We start from the raw sequence: 15,970 nt of genomic DNA on the forward strand, positions 1-15,970 counted from the left end.
TCTTCAATGTGTGTGATTTTTGGTCTAGAAAAACAAAGCTTGCTTTTTTAGGTCACGTTATTTTCCTCAGTTTAAGTGAAAATCTACTTGGAAATACACTGCATATGTGCGAGATGCTATGGACTATAATTAGAGCCAATCTGAACCTTGCATCCCCCCACCCCTGCCCCTTCCTCCCTTGCACCGCCCAGATCCCTACTTGAGCACAACAGACCTCGCCCATCAAATGAGTCCCTCTGACTCCACAGTACAGTTGCTGTGATCTAAGAATCAGATAACCCTGATTATTAGAGCTATTTAAAGGAAGAGTCAACACACTTGAGTGACCGCCTGACTGCGTCTCTTAGTAAAACAGTAATTGAGTTTTAATGAGTGGGCTTCACAACTGTTTCCTCTGCTCCTGGATGGCTCTGGGTCCGGCTTCTCAAGGATCCTGGCAAGGCCGAGCAGTCTGACCTTGAACTGGGTGAAATATTTTTGTACTTAAAGCTTAGTACCTATGCAGTATATATCTGAAACGGTTATTAAACAAATTACATATTATACTATACATATTTTGTATTTTCTAAGTATAAAAGTTTGACATCGTATGTATTGTTTTGCAGTATATGCATTTTTATTCACTTAAAAAATTTGTTACTTTTCCCATATAAAATTTTCAGTTGATATGCTGTATATTCCTTTTATTTAGTTTAAGAAAATTTTTTTTGGCCGAGTGGCATATGTGTGGGATCTATAGTATCTTAGTACAGTATGTTTTTATATGACAAGTTTCCCCCCCCCCACACACACCCATGAGGATAAAATCACTCTGGCATCACGATCTTCCTTATTTCCAGAACTTTCTGTGTATTTCTGTACTTTAAACAACATTACCAGGACCTGTAAAGGTGGTAGCACTTTTATAAATAGGTTATGGAAATTCACATATTTTGAATCCTAAATCACTCTGTTTGTGAAAAACGTTTACATAAGAACACGTTGGCTAAAAGCTGAAACCCACGTAGAAAACCAAGAAAGTCTAAGGGAACCCATCCTTCCACTGCTGTCACTGTCCCGGTTCTGCTGGGCGACATCCATCGTAGAGGGCGGAGCCACAGGCGTGAGCAGGATGCTCTCTCCCTAGTTCTGTTTCTGTCCCTGGGAGAGACTAAGGATAATCCACGCCACCTCATACCAGTGCCCCCTCTGAAACAGTACCCCCCAAATAATCTATATAATCGAAATAGTATCTACTACATAATTACCAAAATAATATCTACTTTCTTTCCGGGTAGCACACTCACAAAAAGTATTATATTTTCTCACATTATGCTATGACTTAGTTTTGTAGTTTTATCATTGTTCAGCTGTCTTATTTTTTCATTATTGTACTAACTACTGTGAAAATACACCTTAGCCAGCCCTTCATGACTCGAGACGTGTGTCGATGTGAAACATATTGATACCTAGATCACTGTGCTGATCTATTAGTATCTAACTGAGAAAGATTGGAAAACTTCTTCAGATACCTTGACAGGTGTGTTACAATCCCTGGAGAAAAGGTGATTAATCCTGACTTGATCTCCCTTTTCCTTGTATAGGACAGGGAAAGAAACACTTGCAGCCACAGGGGGTGCCCCCTATCTTCCCCACGGCCAGTCCCCATGACCTAGAAGTTGAGTCTCCTGGAGTCCAGCACAGCAGCCCCTGCTCAAGTTTTTGGTCCATCCTCCAAACCAGATTCTGCACTTAAACCCTAGTAAATCATTGAACAGAGCGATGGCAGACACCTCAGCAGAGGAAAGAAAATCAATGCTTTAACAATCCACCTGTCACTGCCTGGAGAGGGGGGGATGTTGGTGACAGCTGGAAGGCTCTGAAGAGGTTCCTTATTCCCCAGAGGGCTTGGTGGTGCTGGCTCTAATCTTTACACGCCTCATCACTAACCCAGCCTCCATGGGGGCCTCCATCTTCCCAGGGGGACTGTCATTTGACATGGATGGAGGAGGCTTGACCAATGACTTGTACCCACATATGCGTGGGTGCCCGGTTAGCTACGTATTGACCACCTCCATCGCTTTGCCACGTTTTGGGGGCAGCACACTGACACTTTTTCATTCCTTTGGGAAACGCTTGCTTCCCCCACTGTTTCCCAAATCACAATTGAGTTCCTGTGGGGACCTCATCACGAGGTAACTCACTCAAGGGTGTGGGGGCTGGGGGCCGAGCCACCGACGTCTCAGGGCATCCTTGGAAGAGGGATGACCTCGCCTGGGCTGGGGGCCATCGAAGCACCCCCAAGAAGCATCCCCAGGAGCCAGCAGTCTGGCAGCCAGCCTGCTTCCTGCAGGCAAACAGGTGCCTGCCTCCGGGACCGCTGCCCTGTGCCCGCAAGTCCTCGGCCTGGGGACTTCCAGCGCTCCGCTTGGCCAGGCGGTGGAAGGGGCACCTGGAGCCAGAGGGCTGCGTTTTAGCTCTGGTCCTGCCTTGGCGCAGCCGCGAGGCCTCTGCAGACGGGATGGCAGGTGGAGAGGCGGCCTTCTCCAGCAGGACACTGGCCTTCCCGAGTCTCCATCATTGTACCGGGGTTCAAGATATCCCCAAACTCCGCCTCACGCAGAAAACCTACAAGTCCAGGGCACCCGTGGCCCCGAAGGCATGTGTGTGCGTCGGGGGCGTTCTCAACACTCTCCTGCCTGCTTTCCACTCCGCCCCGCCACTTCCCTCCGCGGCCCCCCAGCGGCCGTCAGGGGTCCCTGCAGACCTCACTCCCCGCAGCGGCGGGGCTCGGGGCTCACCGCTTTCCGACCTTCGCGCGCGGCGAGTACACGGTCTCTTCCCGGCGGGCGTCCTAACCCCCCAGGGCCGCGTAGACGGCGACTCCGGGATTAATTCTCCCCAGCGCCGTCTGCAAAGTTTTGGTGAGTCAGTCGGCCCAGGGCTGGGAGGGCCGCCCAGAGCCGCGAGGGGCCAGACCGTTGGGAGGGAGGGGGTCCGGAAAGAGGAAGGACCACCCTTGCCGAGGAGATACCGACCCTCTCTCTCTCGGCCGGAGCCCGGCTGCCGCCTCGTCCTCGCCCCTCCCGCAACTTCTCGGGCCTCGGGCGCGCGCGGATCCGCCACCTGCGGGGTGGTCTCAGGCTCGCCCGGCGCGCGGGGACCCGCTCGGGCCGGCGCGCCCCCCGCCCCGCCCATGGCTCGCCGCCCCCCAGCCCCAGCCCCAGCCCCGGCTCCGGGCTTGGCGGCGGCCCTGCGCTCCCCGCCCGCGGGTCCCCGGAGGCTCGGCGGCCGCCGGAGCGGGAGGTGGAGCCGAGCCCGCGGCGCCGCGCAGGAGGAGCGACCGGCGCTGGGAGCCGCTGGCAGCGCCCCGCAGTGAGTCCCGGGCCCGGCGCGGGCGCCGCGGGGGCGTCCCGGCGCCCTCCGGCTCGCCATCCCCGGGGGGCTAGCGGAGGGCAGGGCTGCGCGCAGGGGGGTCGCGCCGCAGGGAGGGGAGGGAGAGGAGAGGGGCGAGGGCGGCTGCGATCGCGAGGCGCCGCGCCCGCAGGTGGGCGCGCGGGGTCGCCGGCGAGGCTTCCCGGGAGGGGTCGGGGCGCGGCCGCGCCGGGTCCCTTTGGCTTCACCAGCCTCCGGCGGCGGCATTTAGCTGTTTAATGACTTTCTCGAACACCCACTTTAAAAGTAGCCTCTGCACGTGTCCGCGTGACCGCTTTGCTGCTCCGCGCCGAGTCGTCTTCGCTGGGATGGAGAGGGCGCGGGGGGGCGCGCCTTGGCGGCTGGTGACAGCCGGCCCTCTGGCCTGGGACCTGGGCTGGGGGCGATCGTGCGCGAGGGTCGCCGCGATCCGGGGTGCTGGGAGGAAGTGCCGTGTGCGGCCCGTGGAGGGCACTGGTCTGGGGTGGGGCGGAGGTCACTCGAGGGCACTGGTCTGGGGTGGGGCGGAGGGCGGGGGTGGGTGAGGAAGGCGCTACAAAGACTCCCAAAGTTGTTGTTTTCGCGGCGCTTCCTGCACCTGCACGGGCGTCGGGGACTTTGAAGTTATCTTTTCATCGATGAGCGAAGGGACGGGAGAGGAGGCGGCAGAACAGCGGCGTGCAAGCCGAGACGGCGAGCCCTGGGAAGCACCAATTCATGATAGAGGGGTATTTCGCAAACTCCACTTTTATTCTGATTTCAAAGCCTCGGAGTGGTTTTTACTTAATGTCATTGGAGAAGTCTAGATAATAAAGATAATTAGCTGTTCTTTCACGTCTTTTTTTTTAACTAGAAATTGAAATTCAGTTGTGCCGGATTTCTTGTATTTTGTTCACATTTTCATTCCAGAAAGTCATAATTACCGTCGCGTTACTGGCCACAATGAACGTTATGAACAAGCCGTGCGCAGCGCCGTCATGTTGCTAATTGGAAGAAGAAAAGTCTTTCAAACTTGGATATAGAAGCATAAAGCGAGAACGTGAAGCTTTAGTTTTAGAAGCGGATTTGAACACGTGTGGTATTGTTCAGGGTCTAAGTCGTGTCCGACTCTCTTGAGATCCCGTGGACAGCAGCAGGCCAGCCTCCTTGTCCTTCAGTGTCTCCCGGAGTTCGCCCAAGTTCACGTCCATTGAATCGGTGCATAATAGGATGTGAGGTGGCCTGTTGTGCTTCCAGAGAAGGTCGGTTCCTGGAAAACCAGAGATGGGCCATAACGTTTGAAATATGTGATGGTTCTTTCCATCCTGTATGTGCTCTAAAGTGTATGGTATTGAAATGCTTTAATTCTGTTCATCTTTGTGTTCCAAACTGCAAACTGTATTAATGAACTTCAAAGCAAAATCTCCAGCTTTTGGATTCGCCAGATGAAACTGAAGTGATGGGAACTTTGGCTTTGCCATCTCAGACTTCTGGTCTCCAAGCAGCCTGCCCTTTGTTAACTGTATGACCTTGGGTAAGCTCACAGCCTTGGTTTCCACTTTGTTAAAAGCCAGTAGTATCCCTCACTTTATGAAGCTGTTAGGGAAAAGGAAATAACACTTAGGGACTTACCCCTGGCGTCAGGAGCACAGTAAATGCTCTGGAAAGGTTGTCTCTTGTCTTCCTTGACTTCTAGGAACCCCTAGGTCTGGCATGTTTCGGTGTAGTTGTTTTTCATTTAAACTTCCTTCTGCCTTGCCACCTTCCTTCCCATCCATTCATTCAAGTGCCCTTGATTGAAGAACCTCAGATGCCGCCCTGTCTGGGTGTTTGGAAACAGTGGGGGTGGGCGATACTGCAGGTTTTTCCTGTTAGGAGATTTCATCCTGAGGTCACAGGTTTTTCCTGTTAGGAGATTTCATCATGAGGTCACAGGTTTTTCCTGTTAGGAGATTTCATCCTGAGGTCACAGGTGGATGAGTTGTCCTTCCTAGTCTTCATGGCGCTCCAGCTCTGTCCCTGGTGTGATGGTGTCACGTTGGAAAGAAAGCACGGGAAAGTGCCCGGTGCTGGCTCTCGCTTCTAGCGTGTGTCTCCAGGCCAGCTTGGGCCTGGCAAGGTGGGGCTTCATAAATATTTGTGGATTTGAAGGACAGGATGTAATGAAGTTATTCTTCAAGTCACATTTTTTTTTTTTCCTAGTGAAAGCACCTCGGGATTCTAAATGATGGCTCGACTGTATATTCGGGCTAATAGAGGTTATTATGGAAGGCAGCTGAGGTAGACTTTATTACCTATCGATTTGCCCTGGTGGTGAAGCAGTCTTGGAAAAACTGCAAAGCCGAGTCGGAGCAGCGGCTCCACCACTAGGGGCCCCCTCTGCATAGTGTATCAGCCAGGCTGTTCTTTGCCATTATTCTGTCCTTTAATGCAGCGGTCCCCAACCTTTTTGACACCAGGGACTGATTCAGTGGGAAACAATTTTTCCACGGACTGAGGGGTGGGCAGGGGATGGTTTTGGAATGATTCAAGCGGATTACGTTTATTGTGCTCTTTATTTCTATTCTGATTACATCCGCTCCGCCTCAGATCTTCAGGCACTGGATCCTGGAGTTGGGGACCCCTGCTGTAATGTATCAATAGCAAAGGAACTGAACTTCTTGGGTTCTCCACATGGAAAAGGACAACCTTGTGTGAGAAGCATTACTGAAGGCCTAAAAAGTCTGTGCAGGTGGTCTTAAATGTCAGATTCGGTACCCTTTTAGAATAAGTTTTAAGTTAAAGGTTTAAAGGAGATTTAAGAATTGGGATTTTTGCTTTGTATATCCTTATATTCCAATATATGATTTTAAAAACTGTCTAAAAATTCAAATCTATGCATTTGGCCTAGTATTTTCAGAGTTTAGGGAGAGTATGTTTTTGGTTGAGCTTATTTTTATATTTTAATGTGCTTAATACTGCTTTGTTTCCTCAGTTGGTACTTGGAGCGTTAATAACTTGCTTCTCAAGGAATTTATTTGGCCAGCAGAAGCTGTAAGTGTCTTTTTTTAAAAGGTGGCCACATGAAATTTCACACATGAAAATATGTTTTATTATATTCTAGGAATGTACCATTGAAAAGCATTTTTCTTCTGGGAATTTTTGACAAGCCCTCTTATTTCCTGAATGAAGCTACTCAGGCTTGACACTATTGGACGATTTGAAGGTGTGTTGGTGTTTTTATTTGTCAGATGGAATTTGCTATTTGGTAGAAAAAAACACTGACAAGGTATGTAAGCAAACATGATGACCGAAAATATTGACATATTGTTTGTGAGAGAAAAAGCAAATATTGTGCTTTCAACTTTTTAGTAAAATTACAATTACAGTGACAAACTAAATACCAGTAATGGGTGAAGTAAAACTAACAACAGTTACAGAAGAGTTCAGTGCATTGCAGGCCCCAAATCTTATCGAGGGGTTTCTTCTCAGTTCAGAAAAGTCAGCAGACTTCTGATTCTGATTTTCACATGATGGAACTTTTTTATTTTTCAGTTTTTTTACTGGACGTGTTAATTTCTGCTCTGTAGCAGGGCGAGTGGGATATATATTCTTTTTATATTGTTTTCCATTATGGTTTATCATAGGCTACTGACTATAGTTCCCCTGCTATCCAGTAGGACCTTATTGTCTGCATAAAAGCCTAGATCTGCTGACCCCAGCCTCCCACTCCACCCTCCCCCAGCCCCCACCCCCTTGGCAACCACCAAGGCTGTTCTCTACGTCCGTGAGTCTGCTTCTGTTTCTTAGACATACGTTCATTTGTGTCCTATTTTAGATTCCACTTATAAGTGATATTATGTGGTATTTGTCTTTCTGACTTATTTCACTTGGTGTGCTAATCTCTTGTTCCATCTCTGTTGCTGCATATGGCATTATTTCCTTCTTTTTTATGGCGGAGTAGTATTCCGATGTGTATATATATGTACCACATTTTCTTTATCCATTCATCTGTCGATGGACACTTAGGTCGCTTCTGTGTCTTGGCTATCGGGAATAGTGTTGCTATGAACAGAAGGGTGCATGTATCTTTTTGAATTGCAGTGTGTCTGGATACATGTCACGTGGCGACCCTTTAAAACCAGGCAGTCTCGTCTTTGCTGCCTTTCTGTCAAAGTCTAGATCATTACTAAGAACTGGGGAAGAGGAATAACTGCTTCGTGAAGGTCGTAGATCATTCTTATTATCCCTTCTCCACGAGTAAGCTAACGTCTGGGGGTTGTGTTTAGGATTCTGAGCACGTCACAGAGTCACCCAGATCCTGTTTGCACAACAGCTCTTCTCTGGAGCTGGGCAAGTGCTGCGGTGGCCCTCAGACATCCAGCAGTGAGGGTTCCCCATATTCACGCCCCCCCCCCTTCCCCCAAGAAGGCCTCTGAGGCTCAGCCACAGCGATGTGTGTGTAGAGCCGTGTGCAGAGCGTTTGTGTTTGGTCTGGAGCCCCGGAGTTGACCAAGATGGGTCAGCTCCTCCCACTCCTCCCCGGGGTGGGAGGAGCCTCCTGTTTACACCTGGGAGTCTTTTTTTAGGAAGTTGCGCCTGGGTGGTGCTGGGTGTACGGAAACAGCACCGCTAGAGTTGGCAAAGAAAAGTTTGTTTGGATCTTGTGACGTAGTGGCACTTTGCTTTGCTGCACAGATCATTTTAGTCGCTGTTTTCAGATAGTGGGAAACATAACGTCTGGTTATCCCGGGGTCGTGTCTGATCCTTTGTTTCCTTTCCACACCCAGGGATATTTGAGTTGATGGAGGAAGAGGGAAGCGGGAAACAGGGAGGAGGGGGATGGGAGCTGTCTGTTTACACTGGACACCGAGGCACGTGGGCACACGCCGTTCAACTTGATATTAGTGGCCATTCAAAAGAACCCGCCCGCCAGTGCAGGAGATGCAAGAGATGCAGGTTCAATCCCTGGGTCGGGAAGATCCCCTGGAGGACGAAATGGCAACTCACTCCAGTATTCTTGCCTGGGAAATCCCATGGACAGAGGAATCTGGTGGGCTGCAAAGAGTCGGACATACCTGAGGGACTGAGCAGAGCACAACACCCTGGTGCTTGGGGGAAATCCGCATCTACTCCGTTAATGAACTTACTAAGGTGACGGCCTTTGACCTAGGTGCTGGGTACTCGCAAAGGTGACCTTCTGCTTCTGTCTCCCGCCCTTTAGAAACTTGCTTCAGTTGTGTGTCCACTGACATCTGTGAACAGGCTGCTGCCATTCCAGAAGATGCCCTGTGAGCTGGAGCATCCGTGCCAGGTTGCACAGTGTGGGAAACAGAGTGTGACCTCAGCCTGCTCCCCTCCTGCGGGGCACTCTTTTGGGGGCACAGGCTGCACAACTGAGTGAGAGGCTTACACCTGTTCAAGCAGTTAGAACAGTGCCGGCACCTGGTTGATGAGAGATGTACCATCACTAATGCTGGTGGTTGCTATTATTTATTCCTGATAGCATTGCTTTCAGGGTAGAGCATGCGGGTAGGCACAGCATCTGGAACAGAGGATTCAGGTGAGCTTAGTGCTTTTAATAGTGTGTGCAGAAGCAAGTGATTCATTCATTTCCGATTTCTTGCTGCATTTCCATTATAGTTCTTCTCTTCATATGACAAAAATGTCTCACACAGAGCCCTTAACCACGTGGCAGCCTCTCTCCTAAATGCGGGCCAGGAGTTACTCATTTTGCCAGCACAGCAACCTTCGAAAGACACACTCTTATTATCTGCATTTTGCAGATGAGAGAACCAGGATGTAGAGAGGCGAGTTACCTGCACAAGGGCAGCTCAGGTGGCGGCCTGGGCCGTGGGTCCATGTCTCCCACTCTGTGCTCTTTTCCAGCATCAGTACTCCTTGAATTGGTAGCTCAGAAAACGTCTTCGTGTCCTGAGGGTTAGCAAAATGTGAAAACATTGATTTTCCTTAGATTCTTGTGTTTGTATCCTTTTCTAGACCCGATGGAGCACGATGATAAATAAACTGTTATCAGCAGGTCTGCTTCAGCGCTTTTTATTTGTGGATCCTTTTATGTGGCTTTTCCTAGTAGCTTGAAACACAATGCAGTGCGGCACAACTTGGTTCTGCACAACATTCAGCGTCTTAACAAGGCGCTTCGTAGGTGTGGTGTGAGTGGGATGTAGGGATAAAATCCAGCGTGTGGGTGGCAGAGTATTCAGGTGTGAAGGCTGCAGTCAACCACTCATGCATTCACTTAACAGAAACTTCTCACCTCTTTTCTGAAGGTGCTCTGCCAGACACCGAAGAGACGGCAAAGGTGTGGAAGGCTGCAGGGCAGAGGAAAGCGCCAGGCCTTTCGGTGGGGGGGCGCTGCTGGGGTTGGATCTCAGCTGTGTTGCTCACTGACCAGGGGTCTGGGTCCCATCGGTGGACATGTCTGAAGCTTAGTTTCTTGTATGTGTGTATGTACATAATGGAGAATGTATGTATGTATGTATGAATGTATGTACATAACGGGGAATGTATGTAGGTGTGTATGTACATAATGGGGAATGTATGTCTGTATGCATGTATGTACACAATGGGGAATGTATGTATGTACATAATGGGAAATATATGTATGTATGTATGTACATAATGGGGAAGGTATATATGCATGCATGTATGTACATAATGAAGAATGGATGGATGGATGGATGGATGTATACAATGGACAATGTATGTATGCATGCATGTACACAATGGGGAATGTATGTATGTACACAATGGAGAATGTATGTATGTATGTACATAACGGAATGTACATATGTACGTATGTACGTGATGGGGAATGTATGTATGCAGGTACATAATGGGGAATGTGTATATGTATGTATGTACGTGATGGGGAATGTATGTATGTGTGTATGTACATGATGGGGAATGTATGTGTGTATGTGTGTATGTGATGAGGAACCTATGTGTGTATGTGTGTATATATCATAATGGGGAATGATAGTACTCTGTTGGCTGTTGCAGAAATTAAATGAGATGCATGGGGAAGGCATGAGACCCCTAGAAGTGGGTAGTCCTGACCTACAGTGGTGCCTGCCTCTTTGCCTTTCCCACCTGTCTCTTCTCCTCCCATTCCCCCATTATGGGGGGTGGTAGAGATAAAGATGCTTAGCATCCCAGGTCGAATGACTCAGAATCTTCCTTCTGGCTCTCCTTGTGGGGCTGGGACAGACCGGGCACCTAGTGACCTGTGAGCTGGTCCCGTGTAGGGCTTCGGCCATGTGGGGTTGCTACCCAGGAGCCCTGAGGAGGATGAATTCCAGGGATCCAGGGCGGCTTGGAGCCCAGGATAGGCGACTAGGGGTCCAGGGATGAGGATGAGGGTCTTTTGGAGGAGCAGCCAAGAACTGGGGTCTCAGGAAAATTGGAACAAGCCACATCTGAATTTGAGAGTGGCTCAGTGGAAGGGGTCTGGGATCTGGGTGAAGGGGAGGCAGAAACGTGAGCAGCTTGTTTTCAGGGTCACGAGGGTGGTCAGGCGGCTCAGATGTGCGGGCCGGCGGCTGTGCAGAGGCGCGAGGAGTGGCGTGCAGCACCCCCAGACTGCCCCCCCTGTGCTGCAGGGCCGGCTACAGACTCCCAGCTCCCTGGCCTCCCTCTGCAGGGTTTTTCCAGGAGCACCGCAGCCTCTCCCAGCAAACAGCCAAGTCAGAATGATTAGTTGTTGCCAGTTTCCACTCCAGGCCTTCAAGGGCTCACTGGTATAACAAGAGAATAAGCCTTTGCTTATTCCAGTTGGGGATTCGGTTAAACACACCCAGATCTGTTCCTGGTGAGGCAGGGTGCCAGGCTCAAGGGGCGCCGGTCAGGGTCCTCCTGGTGTTTCTGTAGCGTGGGCTGTGTTGTCAGGTTGGGGGTGTTTTCGGGGAGATGTTCCCAGTGGTTTTATGATAATGGGCCGCCTTGTTTGGTGTCCCGGGGTAGATGCCATGTGTGGTAAGGATGGAATGCAGGCTTCACAAAATCATTACAGTCTGGGAACGGCACCTCAGCCAGGGAGCAGGAGCCCTGACTCATTTGTCCTGCATTGGCACATGGTCATAAACCAGCGCTTCTGTGGATAAGCAAACAGAACCTGCCCAGGTGCAAGAGAAGCTTGATTCAGGGTTTAAAAAAAAATTCAAAGAAGGTTTAAAAAGGTACTGAATCAGGGAACCGTTTGTTTAAAGCAAGCTACTGTAGTTTTCAAAAGCCCATTTAATAGAATTAATAGCGTGTATTGAAACAAACAAGCAGACTTTAAAAAAGCTACAGAAGGTTAGCTTTGTGGGGAGCAGAGGAATCCTGCTCATGAAATCCAGATTGGTTCCCGAGGTTCTTGGAGAGCTGAGTGGAATGGATGTTTCCTGATCGCTCTAGTAAGTGAGACCCAAGAGATGTGGGTTCAGTCCCTGGGTCGGGAAGATCCCCTGGAGAGGGAAATGGCAACCCACTCCAGTATCCCTGCCTGGAGAGTCCCATGGACAGAGGAGGTTGGCGGGCTACAGTCCATGGGGTCACAGGGAGTCAGACGTGACTGAGTGAGTGTGCACGCACACACACACACACACACACACACACACACACACACACACACACACACAGGTAAGCGACAATGTCTGGGAGAAAGTAGGCTGAGCGATGAGGCAGCACCTTGGGGGTGGACCTGGGCCTTGGAGCCCATTCATCCAGGTTCCTACTCCACCCTTTCTTAACTGTGCTCCTGGGCAAGTCACTGCATTTCTCTAGGTCTCAGTTTTCTCATCTGTAAAATGAAGATAATATTGGCCAGCTGGCAGATGGATTTAGACAATGTTGGTAGACTACTTGGCACGTGGTGGAGATGTGGTGGTGTCAGCTGCTGTGAGTACAGAGCTGCTCGGGGAGGAAGGCGGGAGGGAAGACGGGGGCCAGGAGCTCCTGCGTCCACCCGGGGCCTGTTGCACTCTTGTCTAAAGTTCTAGGGGATTCTACCCCAGGGTGTCCTGATTCTCCACTGTGTACATGTCCCGATGGTAAGGTGTCTGGGGGTAGACTCTGACCCCGTGAAACTGCCCTTGATGTCTCCATGTAGGTCACGGTCTTAGGCCAAGAGGGGCAAGACCATGACTGGGTCTTGTTGTTAAAGAAGGAACGCCTAGGGACTTCCCTAGGGGTCCAGTGGTTAAGAATCCGCCTTGCAATGCAGGGGACGCCGGTTTGATCGAGGTTGGGTAACTAAGATCCCATGTGCCAAGGGACAGCTAAGCCCATGCACCACAATTACCCGAGCCCTTGCAACACACCTGGAGTCCATGCCCTGCAGTGAAAGATCCCACGTGAAGCAACTAAGACCCAATGCAGCCAAGTAAGTAAATATTTAAAAAATGGAAAGAATGGCTAGTGTCTCTTGGCTATTTCAACGAGCTGCCCAAAGGATAGTAGCAGACCCTATCTTGTTTCCTATCTACTCTACATACGGATGGATAGAAAATAAATACTTTTCAGACATCATAGACATAAATCACTCAAAATACCCAGGGTATCTTTGGCTGTCTTCTGTGTGTAAAAGTGAGATTTATTTACAGATGTGTGTGGCTACATAAGGGGCTTCCCAGGTGGCTCAGTGGTAAAGAATCCACCTGCCAATACAAGAGACTCAGGAGACATGGGTTCAATCCCTAGCTCGGGAAGATCCCCTGGAGGAAGAAATGGCAGCCCACTGCAGTATTTTTGCCTGGGAAATCTCATGGACAGAGGAGCCTGGTGGGCAACAGTCCATGGGGTCACAAAGAGTTGCACACAACTGAGCAACTGAGCACACGTGTGTGCCTATGTGATGAGAAGCCAGCAGAGGAGAAGTGTTTGGGGGGGTATTTCTTTGGATGTACCTGTGACATGCAAACTCTTGCATCTGAAGCGTGTTCTTTGGTTGGGAGAGTCCTTCCTTGATGCTGGGAAGGACTGAAGGTGGGAGGAGAAGGGGATGACAGATGGTTGGATGGCATCACTGACTCAATGGACATGAATTTGGGCAAACTTCTGGAGTTGGTGATGGACAGGGAAGCCTGGTGTGCTGCAGTCCATGGGGTCACAAAGAGTCGGACACGACTGAGCAGCTGAACTGAACTGAATTTTATGTCTTTTCACTGAACTTGTGGCCCATAGGTTTCTGGGCCAGAATGATGAGAGAGAGCTCAATTTACAGAGTTTTTCTTTGTTTTGTTTCTCTCCTCCTCATGGCATGCGAAGTCACTTCAATCGTGTCCGACTCACTGCAACCCCATGGACTGTAGCCTGCCAGGCTCCTCTGTCTGTGGGATTCTGCAGGTGAGAATACTGGAGTGGGTTGCCATCCCCTCCTCCAGGAGATCTTCCAGATCCAGGGTTCTAGCCCAGGTCTTTTAGGTCTCCTGCATTGGGAGGCGTGTTTTTTACCACGAGCGCCACCGGGGAAGCCCTGTGTACACAGCTTGCTTCAGAAGGACTCTAGATTGACAGAGAGAGGATTCCCCAGGTGACTGACTCTGTGACCATGAGCAGGTTCTTAATCCCTGAAGTAGGAATTTGATCATGGAGACTCAGGGGCCATTTGAATCAAAGCAGTGAAGTGGGTGGACTGTGAACGGCTCCATCAGTCAGATTCGAGGCTGAAGCCAGAACCCAGGCTTACAACTAGCTCCTCCCTTGGATCATGTGAGCCGATCCCACATCTTGGGCCTTGGGTTGTCTCAAAAACGAGTTTTCTTTGTATAGAGGGTATTATTCACTGATGTAAAAAAAAAATCCTGAGTGTGTTTTTCTATGACTATCCTTGGGTATACAGGAGAATTTATCCAGCTTCCCTGGAATCACCTTTTTCTCTTCCTCCAACAGTGAGTCTGGACCATTGCCTGGGCTGTCATTAGCCTCCTCAGGGCCTTTATGCCGAGCACAAGTCGCATGTTCTGATAGAAATGCTGGGGAGGCGGGAGGAGATGCAGGATCTAGACGCGTCTGCTCTCCTGAAAGCACCGGGAAGTGATGGTTGGGTCTGTGTGGAGGGTGCTGCCTGGGGTGGAGGTGTGTGGGAGGCACCAGCTTTTAGAAACTCTCTTCCCTGGTCTCTGTAAGTGATTTCGTGACCGTTTCGTTATTTGCGAGGGGGGCAAATGTAATGCCAATGTGAGGTGGACGGGCATAATTGCAACTCTTAAATCACTTAGGAATGAGAGTCAGAGAATGAATGGAGAGGCTTTGACTAAAGTCTAGCCATCCACTATGAGAATAATGCCTGGCACCAGTCTGTCTACATGAACTAAAAATCTTTCAAATGGCAAAACCGTGCATCTGAAGGGAGCACTTGGATTCTGGAGGATTTGTCGACTTCATTTAACGGTCTTATCAGTGACTTTTTGGAGTTGGAAGTTTTTTTGGGGGGGACCACCGCTTAGCAAGCATACATCAAGAGAAATGTTATCTCTCAGATCAGTTAGACCAACAGTATTTTGCAGAAATAAGAGCACATTTGAGATCATTTGGACTATCTCCTGGTTTTCAGAACAGAAAGAAGCCCAGCGAGGGCTTGTCTAAGATGACCCAGGTGCTAAGTGGAATGACACCGTCGAGAATGGAGCCCAGGTTGCGTGTCTCCATCTTGCTGGTCGCTATGGGCCGGCCGTGCAGTCTCCTTGGGCACCAGGCCGGCTGGCAGGTAGTTTTAGGTGCCCTGACAGTGATGACACCTGTACAACTCTCAGGTTTTCCTGAATTTGGTTAGGGAGCTCCTTTTGAGTGCCTGGCACTGTTTTCGGTGCTAGAGATATACGTAGGTAAGAAGACAAGGGTTTCTGACCTCAAGGAGCCCACAGTCGCGTGAAATACGAAGATGGGATATACTGTCAAGCCGCGGCTGAGTGACACGTGGAACATCATCCCTGGGATGGTGAGCTCTCAGTGCCTGCTTCAAGATCAACAGGACTCGTTTTTATTTCCTGTTGATTTTACAGCATCAGAAATGGGAATGATGGCCATACACTTCATGAATCGAATTGACTGAACGATTCCAGCTTCATCCGGAGCCATTCTGTACACATCCAGCGAGAGGTTTAAAATTTGAAACCCTCTGTCCTCTGCACTTGAAACGCATGGTCTTTCTGGAAACACTTGGTAAGAATAGTTCTGGATGAGCTTGTTTATGGACACAAATCAAAAATCGGATTGTTTATGCCAAAGAGGAATAAAATGCAAATATGGGTGTCACTGAAGCTACATCAGGTTGAATAATAGTTTTTAAATTAAATTGAGGCCCATTTTTTCCCCACCGTGAGTGCAGAAGCAGCAGAAGCTTAGGAAGAAATCTACTTAGGTACTCTGTAGTATCCGAAGCACTTTATTTGTGGAAATTTTTGAAACTTCTATGAAAATACAGGAAGAACCAAGATTCAGGTAGACCAGATGCCGTGGCAGGACAGGTGACGTGGCAGGGAGACCCAGCATTTTCATGAAAGCCTGTTTGGCACTGTAGCTCCTGCGTCCAGGCGAGGCACCCCCGCGGCACCAGGCCTGATGCAGCAGCGGCCTTGTGTCCTTTTTGGATAAGACTGCAGGCCCTTGGAGCATG

General features: G+C 49.7%; 1 protein-coding gene across 2 annotated transcripts in view; it reads left to right on the forward strand.

Annotated features, from left to right (window-relative positions):
* The first annotated feature begins 2,721 nt into the window (after nucleotides 1-2,721).
* Nucleotides 2,722-15,970, forward strand: part of CSGALNACT1 (chondroitin sulfate N-acetylgalactosaminyltransferase 1) — a 338,995-nt gene continuing 325,746 nt past the window's right edge. The window contains exons 1-3 of one of the 2 annotated variants that reach the window (XM_027529738.1): nucleotides 2,722-2,903; nucleotides 4,303-4,906; nucleotides 6,476-6,577. The gene's annotated coding sequence lies outside the window, so the exon portion shown is untranslated. The remainder of the gene's footprint in view (nucleotides 2,904-4,302; nucleotides 4,907-6,475; nucleotides 6,578-15,970) is intronic. The other variant, XM_027529737.1, reaches the window with a different exon arrangement.

The sequence above is a fragment of the Bos indicus x Bos taurus genome, chromosome 27 (assembly GCF_003369695.1).
Source record: "Bos indicus x Bos taurus breed Angus x Brahman F1 hybrid chromosome 27, Bos_hybrid_MaternalHap_v2.0, whole genome shotgun sequence".
In the NCBI taxonomy this organism is placed as follows: domain Eukaryota; kingdom Metazoa; phylum Chordata; class Mammalia; order Artiodactyla; family Bovidae; genus Bos; species Bos indicus x Bos taurus.